The sequence below is a fragment of the Protomyctophum parallelum genome (assembly GCF_964188405.1).
Source record: "Protomyctophum parallelum genome assembly, chromosome: 4".
Classification (NCBI taxonomy): Eukaryota; Metazoa; Chordata; class Actinopteri; order Myctophiformes; family Myctophidae; genus Protomyctophum; species Protomyctophum parallelum.
Window position 1 is genome coordinate 3,723,032 of NC_139700.1, and position 17,928 is coordinate 3,740,959.

At 44.9% G+C, this 17,928-nt stretch overlaps 1 protein-coding gene across 1 annotated transcript in view; it reads right to left on the reverse strand.

Annotated features, from left to right (window-relative positions):
- Positions 1 to 16,763, reverse strand: part of siah1 (siah E3 ubiquitin protein ligase 1) — a 29,353-nt gene extending 12,590 nt beyond the window's left edge. The window contains exon 1 of the mRNA XM_083763891.1: positions 16,622 to 16,763. The gene's annotated coding sequence lies outside the window, so the exon portion shown is untranslated. The remainder of the gene's footprint in view (positions 1 to 16,621) is intronic.
- Positions 16,764 to 17,928: the final 1,165 nt, after the last annotated feature.

Sequence of the window (17,928 nt, forward strand, 5' to 3'; positions counted from 1 at the left end):
ACGTTGTGTTCATGATTATGTAAGAAATATAGGCCACCAAGCCAATCGGTATGCCACCTTTTTGGAAACCCAGGAGTACAGTTATGCACAGAGCCTACAACAGTCAAGACAGTATGGAACATCAAGATGCTCACGTTTGCTGCTCATAGTCACAAATATTTGTACCCAATATGGTGAGTTTCTGCAAACAAAAGGCCACCTTTACAGAGAACGGTCGCCAGAGAAAACGGTAAAGTCCCGTTGTTCTCTCACACGCTGTAGTGTGCATGCCACGTAGCTAGGTGGCGGTGACAGACTGCCAGATATACCGGTCACCCATGTACACATTCACTTCCTATCATACCGTTTGTTTACATAATGGTTAACATTCACCATCGCTAGTCGCTACATATTTGGCAAATCGATTTTCCCTCTTTTTTTTTTTTTCTTTGTTGCTGCGCAGCAGTTGAAGAGAATGCAACTATGCATTCCTTTAAGCAACGCAACTTCTGCAGCTGCATGTACTGTAAACAAACAACACTGAAGGAGCAGCGGCGCTATTGGCTATGCTATCGACTATGTCACAACTCTCAAGTGTCTGTCTGCAGCCTGTCACGAGTCCCATAACGAACTGATACGGATTATGGGACGCACGTTGTTCGATGTATTAATGTCGTGTCAGGGAATAAATACGGAACGAATGACAGTGCGATTTATTTGACAACTCTGTCCTGCTCTGACTCAGTCCTCCCACGGCTCAGAGCAGAGCGGACCCGTCAGTGAGTTTACTTTACTGCCTGTGTGAGAGTTGCCCGTTTGTGGGAGAAATAAGCATTCAGGTCTATGAAAACAATCCAAAAAGAAGCGACTACTAGTCTATTTGAAAATAGCCGATCTACAAGCTCACAACGCGTCGCGTAGATCTGCTATTTTCAAATCAATCATGGATTTTTTTTTTTTTTTCTTTTAGAAAATGTGGAATATTCTTTGAAACATTTTACCAACAATGCACATCTTGTATGGGGGTTCCTGGCACAAAATATGTCTAGATCTAGGACTACATTCATCTGGAGGTCCTCGACATGAAAATGTGTGGGAATCACTAGTTTAAACATTAGGAAACAAGCCGAAATGAAATAAGCAACTACACTTTAGAAAAAAGGCTAAGCCCAAATAAACAACTACAAGACCCAAAAGAAACGCAACCTGCAACTACAATCTTTTACAAGCAATTTTACAGAAAAACAAGCGGCAAGCCCAAAGTCGCTTATAATAAAACGATATTGCAACACTGAGCTGTGAATCTGGGAAGCTCAGAGCTGCAGCCATTGGCTCATGACACGAGCACACGACCAATGGGACAGCACATTCAGTGTTGTGCCCACCCCCCCACCACGGGTCTATTCTATTCTCAAACCACAATATGACAACCATGCATGATGTGTCGAATGGCACAGTTAGCACTAAGCATTAGGATGAGTGGGACGAGCGCGTTTTCAAAGATTTCCAGTCCACTCTGGAAGGTGTTTTCACTTTGTTGCGTTTTCACCTCCTGAAAACACTGTTCTTGTCTAAAGCCCAACACACACCGTCTGTGAAGCGGGTGCGCAGCGACGCGGCACAGTATTGCCGCACAGCAACAGCCACAGGACGCGGTGCGCTGCCGCGCGGCTGGCCAGCCACGACCACGGATTCCCGGATGGAGGCCGTACGGCAACGCCTGGAAAATAGAACAGCAGCGTATCAGAGCGTCAGGTGAGGCTTGAACACGCGCGTCTGACGCCGCCGGTGTGGGATAGGTTCATTGAAAATAACGGAGGCACACGGCGTGTTTAAAGGTGTGTGCTTAAAGGGAACCCAGGAAACAATACTTTATTTATTATTTATACTTTATTTATTATTAACACCGTTCTCGTGTAAAGGGGGCCAAATACTGTATGTAACACTTACTGTGTTACTACTGACCTTATAGTACACACAGTGATGTAAGCAGCACAGCTGCAGCTAATCAAATTAATAATGGGTGTGTTAGATTTTAGGTGTGTCAATACTGTCTTATCATGCTTGCATATTGGCACCTGTGGAAATCTAACAAAATGAATTTGTTTGGTGCAGCTGTGTTGCTTACTACTAGTCTTCCATGTTTATAATCTGCTGTAGTTTTGAACTTGAAAACTTACTACAAAATCAGCCTGGGGTTTCATTTCTATGGCCAACACAGACCAACACGTAATGCAGCCTGATATAGCTCCACTATCAGACTGATTTAGAAAACTGGGGTGGAGTATCTTCCTTGGCCTAATGGCTGTGAGCACGAAAGGTTTGATCATCCTGATCAGTCCTGTGGTTTCCGAGATTAGCTGCAGTCAGACACACAGGCAAAAACATTATCCCCACCTCCCAGCTTTTCCGCATGGTGTAGATAAATGACAAACGGTTAGTGAAAGGATTTGGACCTAGGGGTGTTCGATATGGTGAGAAATATCGTCGGGACGATACAATGTCTCCACGATACGGCTTTTTAGAGTTATCGTTTCCATCACGGTACATTTGCTGCATCAAATTGCTGCATTATACTTCTGCAGTACGACGGTTTCGTTCACCAAAGGTAACAAATTTACAAGCTAACAATGCGTCGCTTCGCTACTGCACCGCAAGGCATCGTTTGCTTATAGATCGGTTGTGCTTTGAGCACTCGCAAAGTCCCCGCCCGCCTCTTTCTTCTAGGCAGAGGGAAACAGCAGTTTGTCTCACACACAGAATAATACGTAAAGAAAGACGAAATAAATGGACGGTCAATTATACTCAGATGTCGAGCGAGTGGAGGGCTAGTTCCCAAAAAGAACTATTTCGGATTCTCGGTAAGAACTAAGAAGTGACAAGGAACATTATTAGTTTAGCCGACAGGGACTTCATACTTGCAAAGTGTGTGTGTGTGTGTGTGTGTGTGTGTGTGTGTGTGTGTGTGTGTGTGTACACTGCGCTGTACACCGTCCGTCAGTGTTCTCCTCCCTTACTAGTCTATAATGTAGCCTACATTAATCTGCTCCGCCAAAATTCAAGAAACTTTCATAATGACGATTTAAACTGAATCCTACTTGATGCGACGTGCGTCCACTGATGGTAGCATACTCCTTGTAAACAGAGTTTGAAACATCGCCACGTTCAAAAATGTATCCAGCAAACCAACTCCTCAGCGAAAAGTTATAGTATCCCATGAAAGCAGATGGGATCAACACTTAAGTTGCAGGCATAACATTTTAAATCCATTTAAGGGTAAAACCACAACATAAACCGGAGTTTCACTTCACTTCACAAGTGACATGAGGTATTTGTTTTGCCTTGAAGTGCAGTAAATGAAGGAGTGTTGACAAAGCTTTGCTTTTTTTGCCTTGAAAGTCATGAAAGGCAGACGTTTTGCATGGCTCTGCTGTGCTCACGCAAGGACCCGTATATTAATGTATTTGACTGCCGACTCCCATCTGAAAAATATTTTGTGTGAGCTTGTAGATCGGCTATTAATAGCCAATGTGTATGATTAAAGTGGTTAAATAGATATTTATGATATTCATACATTTAGCTGGGGACCCTCTGGAACTGCTGGACCCCATTTTGACAGCCAATACAGCATGTGGGTTAATCACTTTTTAGAAAGTGGTTATATTATAGATCATATTTTGAACTTTAGCAAATACCCACAATTTTGCAGTATAAATTCCATCGCATAATCAAGGATCTTTGCCCGCGTTTTTCTGGAGGGTATACTAAATGGTATTTGTTTAAAAAATGTCTTACGTTGTACTGTTAAGTTTAACCTATTTTGGGCGGGAACCCCTTTTGGTGTTATATTATGTTTTATCTATTGAAAAATAGCAGATCTACAAGCTCATAGCACGCCACCGAGTGGCGCGCTACGAGCTTGTAGGTTTGCTTTTTTTTTTTTTATCGAAGAACGACTGACATAGAAACATAGCTTTTTCGACTCCCGAGCCCGACACGGCCTTTACTGCATGTCATCCCCCCCATCTCTCTCCCGTTTCCTGTCAGCCTACTGTCTGTCCCTTCAAAAACCAATAAAAGGCGTAAGCCGCAAAAGAATATCTTAAAAGAAAAAAAAGGGGTTAGAGTTAAGCTTTTGTCCATATCGCCCACCCCTATTTGGACCGTGTCACCAAACGGGGACAAGTGGTGCCACAGACAGGGCAGCTTGAGAAGGAACTCCCATGCATGCTCTGAGGAAGTCCTCTGTCCATCTAGTACAGCGTTTCCCAACCTGTGTGTCGCGGAGCTTTGGTGCTCCGTTTGATGTGTCCAAGTGCTCCGCGTAATTTGACCGAAATTAAGTTATAGTGTTACTTTCGGTCAAATCAGGCGGCACACTAACTCTCCCCCGAAAGCAATATTATAGCTACTGGGCTGCAGGCTTCTTATAGTTGCGTCATGTTGTCACACGTCTAACCATTAGACGTGCGATAACATCAACACAGAACAATAGACTAACGACCCTCGGCCATTAAAATGTTAATGCTTAGATGCATGCACTGGAGCGCGCAGAGCGCAGCCACATGCACGTAGACAGCAGACACATACAGTCCTACATGTCCCGACCTAGCCCAAACATTTAGATTCTCGTAGTCCCGACCCAAACACGTAAAGTAAACGTGACGTTGTTGTGATTAAACATAATGTGCCACGAAAAATAGCTGTCCAAAATAGCTGTCCATAGATGTCCAAACATGATCGCCTCGTTCGGCCAACAAAATATATCTCCCTCCCTCCACAGAAGCGCAGTGATGCCTGATTTATTCTTCGTCGTACACGTGTTATGCTTGCATGCTGAAAATGGCTGATCTACAAGCTCACAACGCGTTGCGGACGCAACGCGTTGTGAGCTTGTCGATCAGCTATTTTCAGCACGTGAAAATAAGCAGGCTGTGAGAACTGAGACCCTTCACAATAAAAGCATGCAGCTTTCACAAGTTGGCCCATAATAAAGACAAGGAAAAGGATTAGGTGGCATTTCACATTGCATATGAGCAATTTTTTGAAACTGAGGCACTGTCTCTGTCCTTTTCATTCTCGTTATTTGATGAGTGCCGTCATGTGTGTTTTTATTTTATTATATTACTTTTACGTATATATTTACTTTTACTATAATATATATATATTTAATATACATGTATATTTTATATATATATATACACCCCCCCTTCCCCCCCTAGGTGTTCCCCGAGATTTTTAGGCTATGAAAAGTGTTCCCTGGGACAAAAAAGGTTGGGAAACACTGATCTAGTACATGCTCTGAGGTCCATCTAGACATAGAAGGAACTCCCATGTACATGCTCTGAGGAAGTCCTTTGTCCATCTAGTTTCTAGTACATGCTCTGAGGAAGTCCTTTGTCCATCTAGTTTCTAGTACATGCTCTGAGGAAGTCCTCTGTCCATCTAGACATAGAAGGAACTCCCATGTACATGCTCTGAGGTCCATCTAGTCATTCCATGCTCTGAGGAAGTCCTGTCCATCTAGGCATTCCATTGACAGAAGAATATGCATGATCATCATGATTGAACTCACTCCCGAGCACTTTTCACCCCCATGGATTATTACACTGCTGATGCAAAATACATTAGACGACACTTACCAGAACACAAACGCATGCATCCACCCCCCCCCACCCACACTGTATTTGAATATTTCATAAAGCAGTGGAGCCATGGCCATCCATGTCTAACTCAGCACCTCTGATAGACCTAACCCACTGAAATAAGGCCTGCTGCAGTCTAGACCCAGTATCCTTTGTGTACTGTAACTGTACACCAACAGTTACAGTACAAAGTACAAAGTGCTGGCCTGGAGCTGTGCGAGCGAGTGCCACAGCGTCCTTGACCATCAAAACTTCTGGACCAAAAATCTATGTTTATTTGAATATTTGACAGGAAATCAGGGATGATGTTGTAGGGTTACGCTGCGAACACGGCCAATTGTGCTGGTATAGACAATCGGCCAAACCACATGCAACGCAGCGCATTCAAACCTCTAGCCTCCGTGACGGTGGGCACTGGGCAGATACTACAGTATGGGATGTCAAGATTAGAGTGGCACAGGGGTAGAGTGGACGGTAAAGCGGCCGGATGGGAACCAAAGGTTGCCAGTTCGATCCCAGGCTCCCCGGAGTTAAGTGTCGAAGAGTCCTTGAGCAAGACTGTGAACCACTAAATGGTACAGATGTGCAGGTTGGTGCCTTGCATGGTTGGCTCCGCCATCGGTATACGAATGTGTGTGAATGGTTGAATGTAATGCACAATGTAAAGCACTTAAAAGCGCTATATAAATGCGCCATTCAAGATTACATTGACGATTGGCCAAGTAGAGAGAGAGAGAGAGAGCAAATTAAAGGGTAGGAGAGGAAAGACAGAAAAGGGAGATGGGTAAAAAAGATGGACAAAAAAAAAAGCTGCTAATGTTCAAATCCATCATGGAGCATGCAGCTTGCAAAGTGTCTATACGAACACAATTGGCCGTGTTCAGGGGAAGGAAGCCGGGAGGAGGGTGACATTTGTCAGTCACTGCACCACATACTTCCACAGGCTGGGACGGCACCTGTCAAGGAGTGTTTGGGTCAGAGGAGTAGGACGGAGGCACTAGTCTAGTCTAATGGCACTATGTCCTCCCGGTGGGGGCTCCTCACTGACAGGTACGCCAGTAGGGTACAACAGCAGTGACGACAGTAGTCTGTGAGGAGTAAACATCGGCTAATGACCAAATTGGGGAGAAAAGGGTCGGTAGCGCTGTGGCCTCACAGCTAGAAGGTCCTGGGTTCGATTCCCACTGGGGACACTCTCTCCTCTAGGTGGGGTTGGCGAAAGGGCCTTTCTGTGTGGAGTTTGCATGTTCTCCTCATGCCCCCTAGGGTAGGTGCCCTCACAAAAAACATGCAGTAATAAAATACTGGTCTCTAAACTGCCTCCCCCTGGCCAGCCGGTGTGATGAGGGGAAAGGAATAGGTTGAACGAGTTCCTTCCATGCGTACGTCCCACCGGTGAAAAGCAGCAGCTTGGACGTTCATGCATTGAAGGAAGCATGAGGTCAGCCTGTTGCACTCCCCAGGTTGGCAGAGGGAGTTACATTAGATAATTAACACTGGGTGAAAAAAATGAGTTATAAAAATCGTGGAATAAAGAATGTAAAAAGAATATAGGGTGAGAATAATTGGCTACTCAAAATGAAAGAAGAAGACGGAAAATTAGGTGGTGAACATTTTGAGAAACATTGAGGTGAGAAGGTTGAAAGAGTGTGGGAAATAACAGGAGAGAATGCACAAAAGAGATAACTAAACAAGAAAGCGTGATTGGCATAAAACAGAAGCCAGGCTTCAAAAAGAACAACGTTCCATTCTTTGTTCTCATGTCCACACCACTTCAACTGAATCTGCCAGCAGCTCCAGGATATTTATACTGAATGTATTTATTTATAACTAACGTCAGACTCATAGACCTACTAATGCCCGGTGCCTGCCCAAAGATACACTCTCATACTTTCCAAAACAGAAATACACAATACACGTGTAAAAACGGCACCGTCATGTGCACTTGGCTGCAGTTGCAGACTTGCAGTGATTGAATAGGTTTTCAATGTAATGAGTCCAGGGATGCAGGGATGGTCTTTAGATGAGTCCCAGGATGCAGGGATGGTCTTTAGATGAGTCCCAGGATGCAGGGATGGTCTATAGATGAGTCCCAGGGACATTTTATGAGTCCCACTTCAACGACGTTAGTGTCATATTTTGCCATTTTTACTAATTGCAGCATTTAACTGCCATTTCATTTTATGTGGTTATGTGGTCATGTAGAAAACGGAGAAGAAGTTATTATTATAACTAAAGCTAGCAAAATAAATTAGAATAAAAAAAAATGCTCTGTACATTTCATATTATTTGGCTATTTTGGCTAAAGCCAATATTTTCAGTTGTCCTGCAGTTGGCCTTTTGGGGGTGCATTTTCATGTGTGTGGTGGCACCGGTCCAACATACAACAATGTACGCGTTTGTCACACGTTGTGCGTTTCCCATTGAATCGTGTCTACTCTGCTTGTCTTGCTCAAAAATGTTCCCCCGTCTTTCTGTCGGAGGCAGCGCCGTTTAGATGAGAGAGTTGCGACAACTTCGTTTACCGTTTATTCGTGGAGCTGCATGAGTCACTGAACGGTATGTTGTCGTCAATCTCTCTCTAAACGGTTCTGGTCTCCAGGCTGCGCTCCGCTCACCGCTCGTCTCTGAGCAAGATGGCGGCGCCCGTCAGTGTTGTTATTATTTACAAAATTGGTTCTACAGCGATTCATACGTGGATTTTATTGTTTATAACGTAGGATAAATTAGAGAGACTGACCCAATGTGAGCATATACATCCGAGTGAGGGTCAATTGTAATGTAAGGTCCACTCATCTTTAGTCCTCAGTGACACAGTAAAAGGGTTTGAATAAAAGGCCAGTGAAAGGTGCTACCCCTTGGCCTGGGCCGTGGCTCAGCGGTACAGGCACCTTGGCTGGTAATCCAGTCTGGTAGTGTGCCACGGGTTCGACTCCCGATCCTGACGGCCTTCACTGAGTGCACGCCTACTTTCTTAAGAAAAAAGGTGCTACCCCTTGAGATCAAAATGGTGATGCCCGCTGGAATAGATAATAATGAATTGTTCATTTTTATAGCGCTTCTTCCATTCGTTCATTCATTCATACATTGGGAGGTGAAGCGGCGAACAGTCGACGTCCTCACATCCCACATTCACACACCAATGGTGGCAAGCTCACACCGACCAACTCATTGGAGGCAATGTAGGGTTCAGTGTCTTGCCCAAGGACAATTCGACATGTGGACAGGAGGAGCCGGGATGCGAACCGCCGACCCGGGGATCATTGGACGACCTGCTCTACCTCCTGAGTCACAGCTGCCCACAAGATGATCGCTTTCCCTTGGACCACAGACATAGGGGTAGAAAAAACACACAAGCTGTCACCGAGTATATTCCTGTAGCCCTTTCCATGGCAACCAAATATTGTTTCTGCTACTGCCCATAAGAACACGTAAACACTAAACAGGGCCATTGGCTTTCGTTTTCTCCCCCAAAAGTAGGCCCCCTTGAGTAGACACTAAAAGGAGCACAGGGGGGCCAGCGTGTGATGTGCGATATGACGCCGGCAATACAAAATAAACACGAATGATTCCATTCCAATGTCTCCACGTTATGCGTTTTCACTAGATCGAGTTGCAGTTCTATACATAACTTAATACTTCTGTAGTATACGACTGTTGTTCGCCAAAACAACAGATCTACAAGCTGGCAACATGTTGCAACGCATTGCTTGCTTGCAGAGCTGTTCTTTTTGCACATGCATGCATCCATCCAAAGTTCCCTCTGCCTGCTGCCTGCTCTTTGCAGCGTGCAGTAGCAAACAGCAAAAATGGACAGATACAGTACACATGTAGGAGTTGGTCCCTAAATAATTCAACATTGGTCTTGGAACCTGTTAGGATCACTCGATGTTACCGGGCTGGAACCGCTTTTGGTGTTTTAAACATTATGTTATAATTTAGCTATTGAAAAATAGCAGATCTACAAGCTCATAGCGCGCCACCGAGTCACCCATTCACAAACACTTTAACATGGCTATTCCACAGCGGCACAATGAAAGTCACAACATGACGCAACAGCAGGTTCAAAGTTTATTTAGCTATGTGATTTAATTATCTTGCCATGTTATCTTATCTAGGTACGTGATCCATCCATCTATCCTATTTCTCCAGCTCTCTCTCTGAACATAATGCAAATTATTCATATTCACAACCCATTCAGGACAGGAACCCATTTGTCTTTTAAGCATTATGTTATACTTGAAAAATCGTGAAAATGTGGCGCAAATCTTTGAATATATATTATTTTAACACTTGTAACTCAAATCTTTACTTCTGGAGGGGGTCCCTGGAACAACATATTTTCAGATGGGGGTCCACGGCCAAATACAGATAATTCTGGGGGTCCTTGACATGAAAAGGTTTGAGCAGGCACTGACATAGAAGACTTTAGATTTAGAAGACTCTTTTTTTAATCAGCCTCAGTCCTAAATGGGAATGGATAATGCATTTTGTTCCATTTATACACTCTGACTGTAAGGGTCCATTTGGAAACCCCTCAAGGAACACAGACGCTCCCTGGACACCACTTTGTGAATAAAGGTACCATCATCGGCATCGCCATCTCGGAAGCAGGGCTCGAGACTAACGGGGTCCCATGTCTCGGGGGCTATAAAATATCGATTTGGGAGAATTGAGCGAGCTGCCTGACACAAATTCCATTACGGTAAAATAATCAAGGATCGTGATTCTGCCTGGACAAAGTGGAAATGTATATATATTTATTAATACCGGTATATGTACAAAACGAGGGCAAATGCAGAACCTATAACAGCCAAAATATCATAGTTATACAGGAATGCTGTGCATGGAAATCCTCCTAGCCCCCCTAGCCTCAGTAGCAGTGAGGAAACCAATCTTCTTGTGAAGAAAAGAAAAGGTGAGATGACCAGTCATCCAGGTAGTCAGTCAGACAGAAATCCAGACAAGGTGACAGTAAACAAGCAATAAGTTGCTTGGTCAGCAGTTAAAGACTAAGAGTAGCCAATGCTACTGTAAAAACCTTGCCAGGCCGGTCAAGTAGTCTATAAGCCAAAGCTGCCACTCCCTGACTGACCAGCGAGAGGGCCGCTTTAAATGTTCGGTTTGAGCTCCCAGTACAATGCTTGCAGAGAAAGGCAGGGCCCAGTTTGAGCTCCCAGTACAAGGCTTGCAGAGAAAGGCAAGGCCCAGTTTGAGCTCCCAGTACAAGGCTTGCAGAGAAAGGCAGGGCCCAGTTTGAGCTCCCAGTACAAGGCTTGCAGAGAAAGGCAAGGCCCAGTTTGAGCTCCCAGTACAAGGCTTGCAGAGAAAGGCAGGGCCCAGTTTGAGCTCCCAGTACAAGGCTTGCAGAGAAAGGCAGGGCTGCCAGGGCCCAGTTTGAGCTCCACCCCTGTATAAGGCTTGCAGAGAAAGGCAAAGCATCTTTAATGGCAGATTAATAAAAAGATTCTTCTGTACTGCTGGCACTGGTCTTTCATGATACATCCATGTTGAACACAACTCACGTTACGCAGGACGCAAAAAGAAAGAAAAACTGACTGCTCCTCTCTCCGATTCTCCCTGGTAGAAGGGAGGCGAAGGGAACAGAGAGAGGAGGAGAGAGAGTGGTTTAGGAAATGTCTGTAGCTTTCGGGTGGGGAAGGGAAGGGGAAATCCCGGACTGACAGTGTCTGGGACTTGGACGTAATTGTATTTTTGCTCCATTCCATCCTGCTGTTTTCTCCATTTATCTTTCAGGCAGTTTGGTGGAAGTCGTTGCCACTGTGCATGTTTGTGAGAGAACTGAGCATGCTCCTAACAGAGCATGCTTGCTCAGAGCCCGGAGCCTGCCCCCACCCAGCCCGTCTGACACGGTTTCTTTCTCTGTCCCCTTGTCCCCGTCACACTTCCACTGCACCTCCCAAACACTTTCTCTCCCTCTCACACAATCTGTTTCATGTCACTCCTACAGAGCCTTTGGCTTGGCCTAACCTGCTATGTTGCTGTGCCACAGTGCCAGCCTCTTTCATTTGCAGTGTTCCTCATATACAGTCTTTCTTGTGCGTTGTTTCCCTCTGCCCTGGGGCCTGCGCGTTCTCTCCCGTCTCAGCTATTCTCAGGTTTCAACTTTCAGCCTTGTCTGGCTGCAGGCTGAACCACTGGCTGCCCTCGCTGACACACAAACTGCCCTCCTTCACTCTGGTGATATTTTCTTTTCCTCTCCTCTTTTTGCCGTCATAGCCCTCTCTCTGGGACAAGTCTACCACTTCTCTCTTTCCTCCCGACTCCTCCCCCTCCTTTCACTGCTTTCCTGCATACCTCCCCACTTTCCAGTCCTCTCCCTCCCTGCCATGTTTTGTTCCTGCACAAAGGCTTGTGCTGGTATGTCCTAAGTTTGATATCAAATATCAACATTAGGCAAAACATGATTTGTGACATGACTTGAATATTAAAAATGTCAAGCGAGTGATGTAACACCCAGGGATTCCGTACGCATTAAACCAACCACCACAGCGTTCACGGACGCAAACAACTTTATCCTGCTACGTCATGAACAAATTCACTACGTGTATAATGCGGGACATTCCCGCACAACATCAACGTCAATGTGCTTGCGGGGGTTCTCAAACTTTTTCTGGGACCGATTATATTGAAAACCAAGTTACATCACTGTAACAGCTGTATGCAACTTTGACGTTATTGGTAGGACAATCATCATGGCACACATCTGAGTAGTGTCTGGTGCATAACTGTATATAGGAGCCCATGGCCCTCTGACAGGACCCCTGGCGTGACTATTCTCATGGCAGACCCAGCAACGGTGCACCTATGGCCGCCTGACAGGACCCCTGGTGTGACAATTCTCACGGCAGTCCCAGCAACGGCACGCCTCACAAGTCTGGATGTTAGGTTTGCGACGTCTGCCGCCAACCCACTGTTGACCCACCCTCTAGTCAATTGTAATATTCTAAAAACAATAAAAAAGATGAATGTGCAGTAATGTAGAAAATGTAGATAGATATTAAGATACATCGTAGAATCTCACACACACACAGTCTGTGCTAATGAGCAATCAAAGCAGGGATTTCGCCTGACCAGACCTAGACTAAAGATCTGTCAAAATGCATGTTCCGTGAACCCACCATAGCCAAATTATATCTGTATAGAGGTTATGTGCGTGCATAAAGTGAGTGGCGAGGTAAGCAAACATCATTCCTCCCGTTTTTTTGCACGGAAAGGAAGGGGGGGGGGGGGGGGGCTTTCAGAGTAAAAGCTGCCATATCTGCGTAGCACCCAGAGCTGCTATTTTGAAAGAAATACCGGCGCTGATTGTGTTAAAGACAGAGGTGTGTAAACACAAACATTGAAGACAAAAGTGAGGACGCAAAGAGAGAGAGACAGAGAGAAGGCACACACAGGCCATCTATTTCAGGAGCTGGCTTGATGCTCTGCTGTATGATGTCTTCTGCACACTGCATTCTTTTCACACGATGGGTGGACACTGGATAGTGGACAGTACAATCACGCACACAGACAAAATACGGGGAGTGGGCAAGATCATCACCAAGGATCGAACGAATATAAGCAATGGGAAAGCAAAGCAGATAGAACAACTCTAAAGATACACACACAGACAGCTATAAAACAGCACTGGTGACTCTGGGTAATGTCCCATGTGTATTATTAAAGGGGCAGGGCAGTAGCAGGGAGCAACAATGAGCCATCTGGAGTCAGCAGCAGTTCATCAGCAAACTAATGGAGAGAACACCACACTTCATCACAGCAATGGGTGTGCAAAGGAGAGACGGGGTGATAGGGGGGGGCATGCGGGAAAGGGTTGAGAGAGAAAGCCTAACCCAAAATGGTGGTCCCGAACTGTAAATGGACCGATGGAATAATACATTCAAAGGTTCCGACATGTTTTGGACAGAATTGCAGGTGGGACGGCCATGTATTCAGAAGATCATTACAAAAAAAAGATTATGGTAAGTTCACATGCTATTTCTTCCCCCATATCTTTGATTTGCAAGACATTGTTCTGTTTGTACGGGACGCGTTGGACAGACGGTCCAATTTTGAGACTGCCCACCCGACACAATAGTGGTGGTCCCCACCAGGTTGCTCTTAGTCAGGATGGTCCCCGACTCCCTGGGTCAAAACAATTTGAAAACCCTTATAATACATCATACACAGACGTTATGCGGGAACGACCTACTGAGTGGAAAAAAACTACTTTCAGGCCTTGACAGACCATACATCCACACAGAAAAGTCCCATCTGATTGCATTAAACATCAAACCCACTTTACCACTCACAAGAGACTGAGTGGCTTGTGTTTTCACCTCAATCAAGGAATTCATGATCACATCATCAAACACCTTTGATGCATGGCGGTGGCTCAGGGGTAGAGTGACCGGATGGTAACCGCAAGGTTGCCAGTTCGAACCCGGGCTCCCCCAGAGTTAGTGTCGAAGTGTCCTTGAGCAAGATACTGAACCCCTAATTGCTGATGTGCTGGTTGGTGCCTTGCATGGTTCCTGCCACCATCGGTGTATGAATGTGTGTGTGAATGGGTGAATGTAATGCACAATCTATGTAAAGCGCCTTGGATAATGTATGCGCTCTCTCAAGTCTCAACTCACGGAAACTCAGCTGGCAACCTGGCAAGCATGCAAAGCTAAACTTTTCTTCTGCTGCTGTAATGTGATCCTCAGCCTAAATCTTCACACAAGTTACACAGCACTTCATGCATTTCTCTCCAGATCAGCAGCACTGAATATGGTCTTGTATCCACTCGCCCAATTACACCCAAGCCTCGACTAGAGGAAATAGAATTTTAACAAAACTAATTGACTATAATAAAACAATGGATCTGACTGAACCTGTACATGTCTCCGTCATTTCCGGGTATATTCGTTTTGGGTAGACATAGACCCATGAAGACCGCAAACACACGTACACACTTAGATGTGTGCCATGTAGGGACATGGCGCGCCGCACACATCCAAGTGCGTGTGTGTGTGTGTTAGTCATCGTTTGAGACCTTTCAGTACCCAACCCTAATGCCACCATGTGCTTACAACACACTTGCACACTTAGACATGTGCTTATACCACACACACAGCTGACATGTATCATGTTTTAAATTGTCTAACTAGTCTGGGACACAGTTGCAGGGAGAGAGGTATAGAGGTTCACACACACACACAGCCACAAAGGGCAGGGACTCCCTTCAACACATCTAGAATTACTTCACTGTTTCACCAGCCAATGAGTCACTCTCTGTCAGTCACACACTTGTACACTTGGGGATGTACAAACACAACTATATACAATCACATACACAGCTATAAACCCTTACATAGAAAGTGCCCGTGCAGGCTGGAAGGCACAGCTGCTGAGCTCTATTCCCTGGAGAGATGGAGCCAATACTTTAGTCAGGGCAGTGACAAAAGAGCAGTCTGTTGACTTGTCTGTGTCACTTTTAAATGCATGCATTCACGGCACACATGCTGGTTCACCTGTACAAAACAATTAATTGAGAGAAGACTCTCTAAAAACATATATATCATATGCAGTGTGTTTCACTAACAAACACCAGGCCAGAGATTGTTACAGCCAGTCAATGAGAAGACCATTATAAAACAGCTACCAGTACCAACACATAGAAATCACTAACTAATCTATGTGTGGACATTTAATTGAAAATGGCATGTCAATATTATATTTCCCTTTGGAGTTGCCAAGCCATTTTGCCTTCTTCTGTCAAGCCCAGTTCAAAATGTGAGAGAGTGAGTGTATATGGCAAATCTCAAACCCCTGAAACAGCCTCTCTGTCTGCAAACATTTGTCTGTTTCTGCACATTGTCTGGAAGCTTACAGCCTTACGTATGCAATAGTGGAAGTATCCGTGAGGTTCAATATAAATCTCTGAGAATGTGGAAACATTTTCAACTATGACATGCCATTACTGCTAGGTTGAAAGTAGTTAACATACAAACACAGCACACACCCACATGGCACTCAATATCTTTAACACAGCATTGACAATGTAGCCTACTACAAACTGAAGCAGGAACATTAAAACTGCTTATCATGCAACAAATATCAAAACAAACACTACCCCAACTTGCCTCCATCTAAAATATAACTGCTGCTGCCACTACTAGTGGTAAACTGCCATAGTCGGGTACGAGTTAACTGTTAAGTGATAGTACAACCTTGACATACAAAAAACAAGTTATAAGTGTTATTACAGAAAGGAGCTGGTTGATGCTCAAAACTTCTTTATGATATAACGCCCCTTCAGGCAATGCCCCTTTTGAGACAGGTCACATACAGTCAGACAGTCTCACACACACACTGCAGCACAGCTATCGTCAGCAACCACTAGCGTTAGTGTAACCACTAACCAAACATCATCTGTCACCACCACCAACTTGGCCTCATATAGCCCACCTTGCAATGCAACCAATCTCTCTGTATCTCTGGTTTGTGTTGACCTGAACTAACCCGCTTCGAAAGCAAAATGGCCTGGTCTGGCAGGACAGACAACGGGCTAAGCTTACCTAACGTTACACACAGACCAGGCACTGGCAGGCAGCGAGGCCTTGCCCTGGCTGCCGTACAACACCAAACACACAGGACGGACAGCTAGCCTGCTAGCATAGCAAGCCTAATAACAAGCACAGCTAGGAGGGTAATCCTTTTGCTGCACAATTCCTACGCCAGCTAACACAGAGAGTAGCTAACTTAAGACTCTGGTTATCCATGTTGCACCACACAAGAGCTTAAAACTCGATTGACTTAAAATAGAGGATGCCAAACTAGCAGAACTGGCTAAAGCCAATATTAGCACCGCGCTAATGAAGCTAGCCAACATTAGCTACCGTGGCTAACACTTGCTAAAGCTGTTCTCTGTTGTTTTCCCAGAACACGCACACACTGTACCCAAAAACCTCTGCGTTCACTCTTCGAGTCGAAGCGTATTACCTTACCTTGGATTAAATATCCGTCAATCTGTCACAGCGGTTTGTGTTGTGCAAAGTTATCCTTGAATGGGTGTTCTTTGTCGTCTTTCATGCATTAGCTCGATGTTATCCACATTAGCGATGCACTTGGAAACGAGACGAGACGCTGCCTGGCGTTAAAGAACCACCAGCCGGCCGGGGGCGCGCACAGTTGTTGAAGTTGGTCACGGGGGCGCGCTTCGCATGGATCGCACACTCTGGTTATTCCTCGAGAGAGGTCTCTCTTATTTTGCTGAGTTTGCTGAGTCGAACATCTTTTGAAAATAGCAGAAAATAGTACTGCTACAAGTAGAGATCTGCTATTTTAAATGGACAAATTGTATAGGGTTGAAGTTATTAAAGGACCACTTCACCACTTTTCAACCTATCTTCATATAATAGGTCCACTCCTCACTAATAATCATGAAAGAATGGTGAATTTTTTTACTACTCGGTCTGTGTCTCATAGGGAGGGCTGTGGGCAGTTCAGAAACCGTCTTCCAGTGACATCATCGATGGGGAATACAAGCTAATAAAAACCGCAGGCTGTCTAGTCCTGAAAAGTTAAATATTTGTGTAAATAAATATTGTTTAAAAAAAATCTGCCTAATGATGATGTCACTGGAAAATCATATATACATACATATCATAACATTTAGAGACGTACAAATATACACTACTATATAGCCAAAAACTGGAAATCATCATAGAGTAGGAAAAAAGGGAAAAAATACAGTGAGGGGGAAAAGGGTGGGGGATTACATTTGTACAGGGGCCAGTTTCGAATTGCAGCTGTCCGTAGGTGAACTTTGAGAGCGGTTTTGAAGGAGTCAAGGGATTTGCATGTCTTAATGACTGTTGGTAGGGCGTTCCACATTTTGGTGGCATAGGAACTAAATGAATTTAGTCCCTTGTTTGTGCCGAATCTGGGTTGCACATGGTTTGTTGAACTGCCTCTGGTGTTGTGGGTGTGGAATTCGACATTAAGGAAGTATTTAGACAGGTACATATCTTGATGGTGTATCGGATCTTGTGGACCAGACCCATTGCAAGATGCTGTACTCAGTCGTCAACCCTAAGCCATTCCAGCCTGTCAAAGTGGGCAGGGGTGAGGTGGGTTCGAGGAGTGAGGCCAAGTAGTAGCCTGACCAGTTTGAAGTCTGGAGCCTTGTTTTAAGGGCCTTTGAGGTGCTGTGGTCCAAGAGGTGCATGCATAGTCTAAGAAACCTTGTACGAGGGCTCTTGTTAGGGTCTTCAAGGTGTTTTTGTTGACCAGTGAGGAGATCCTATATAGG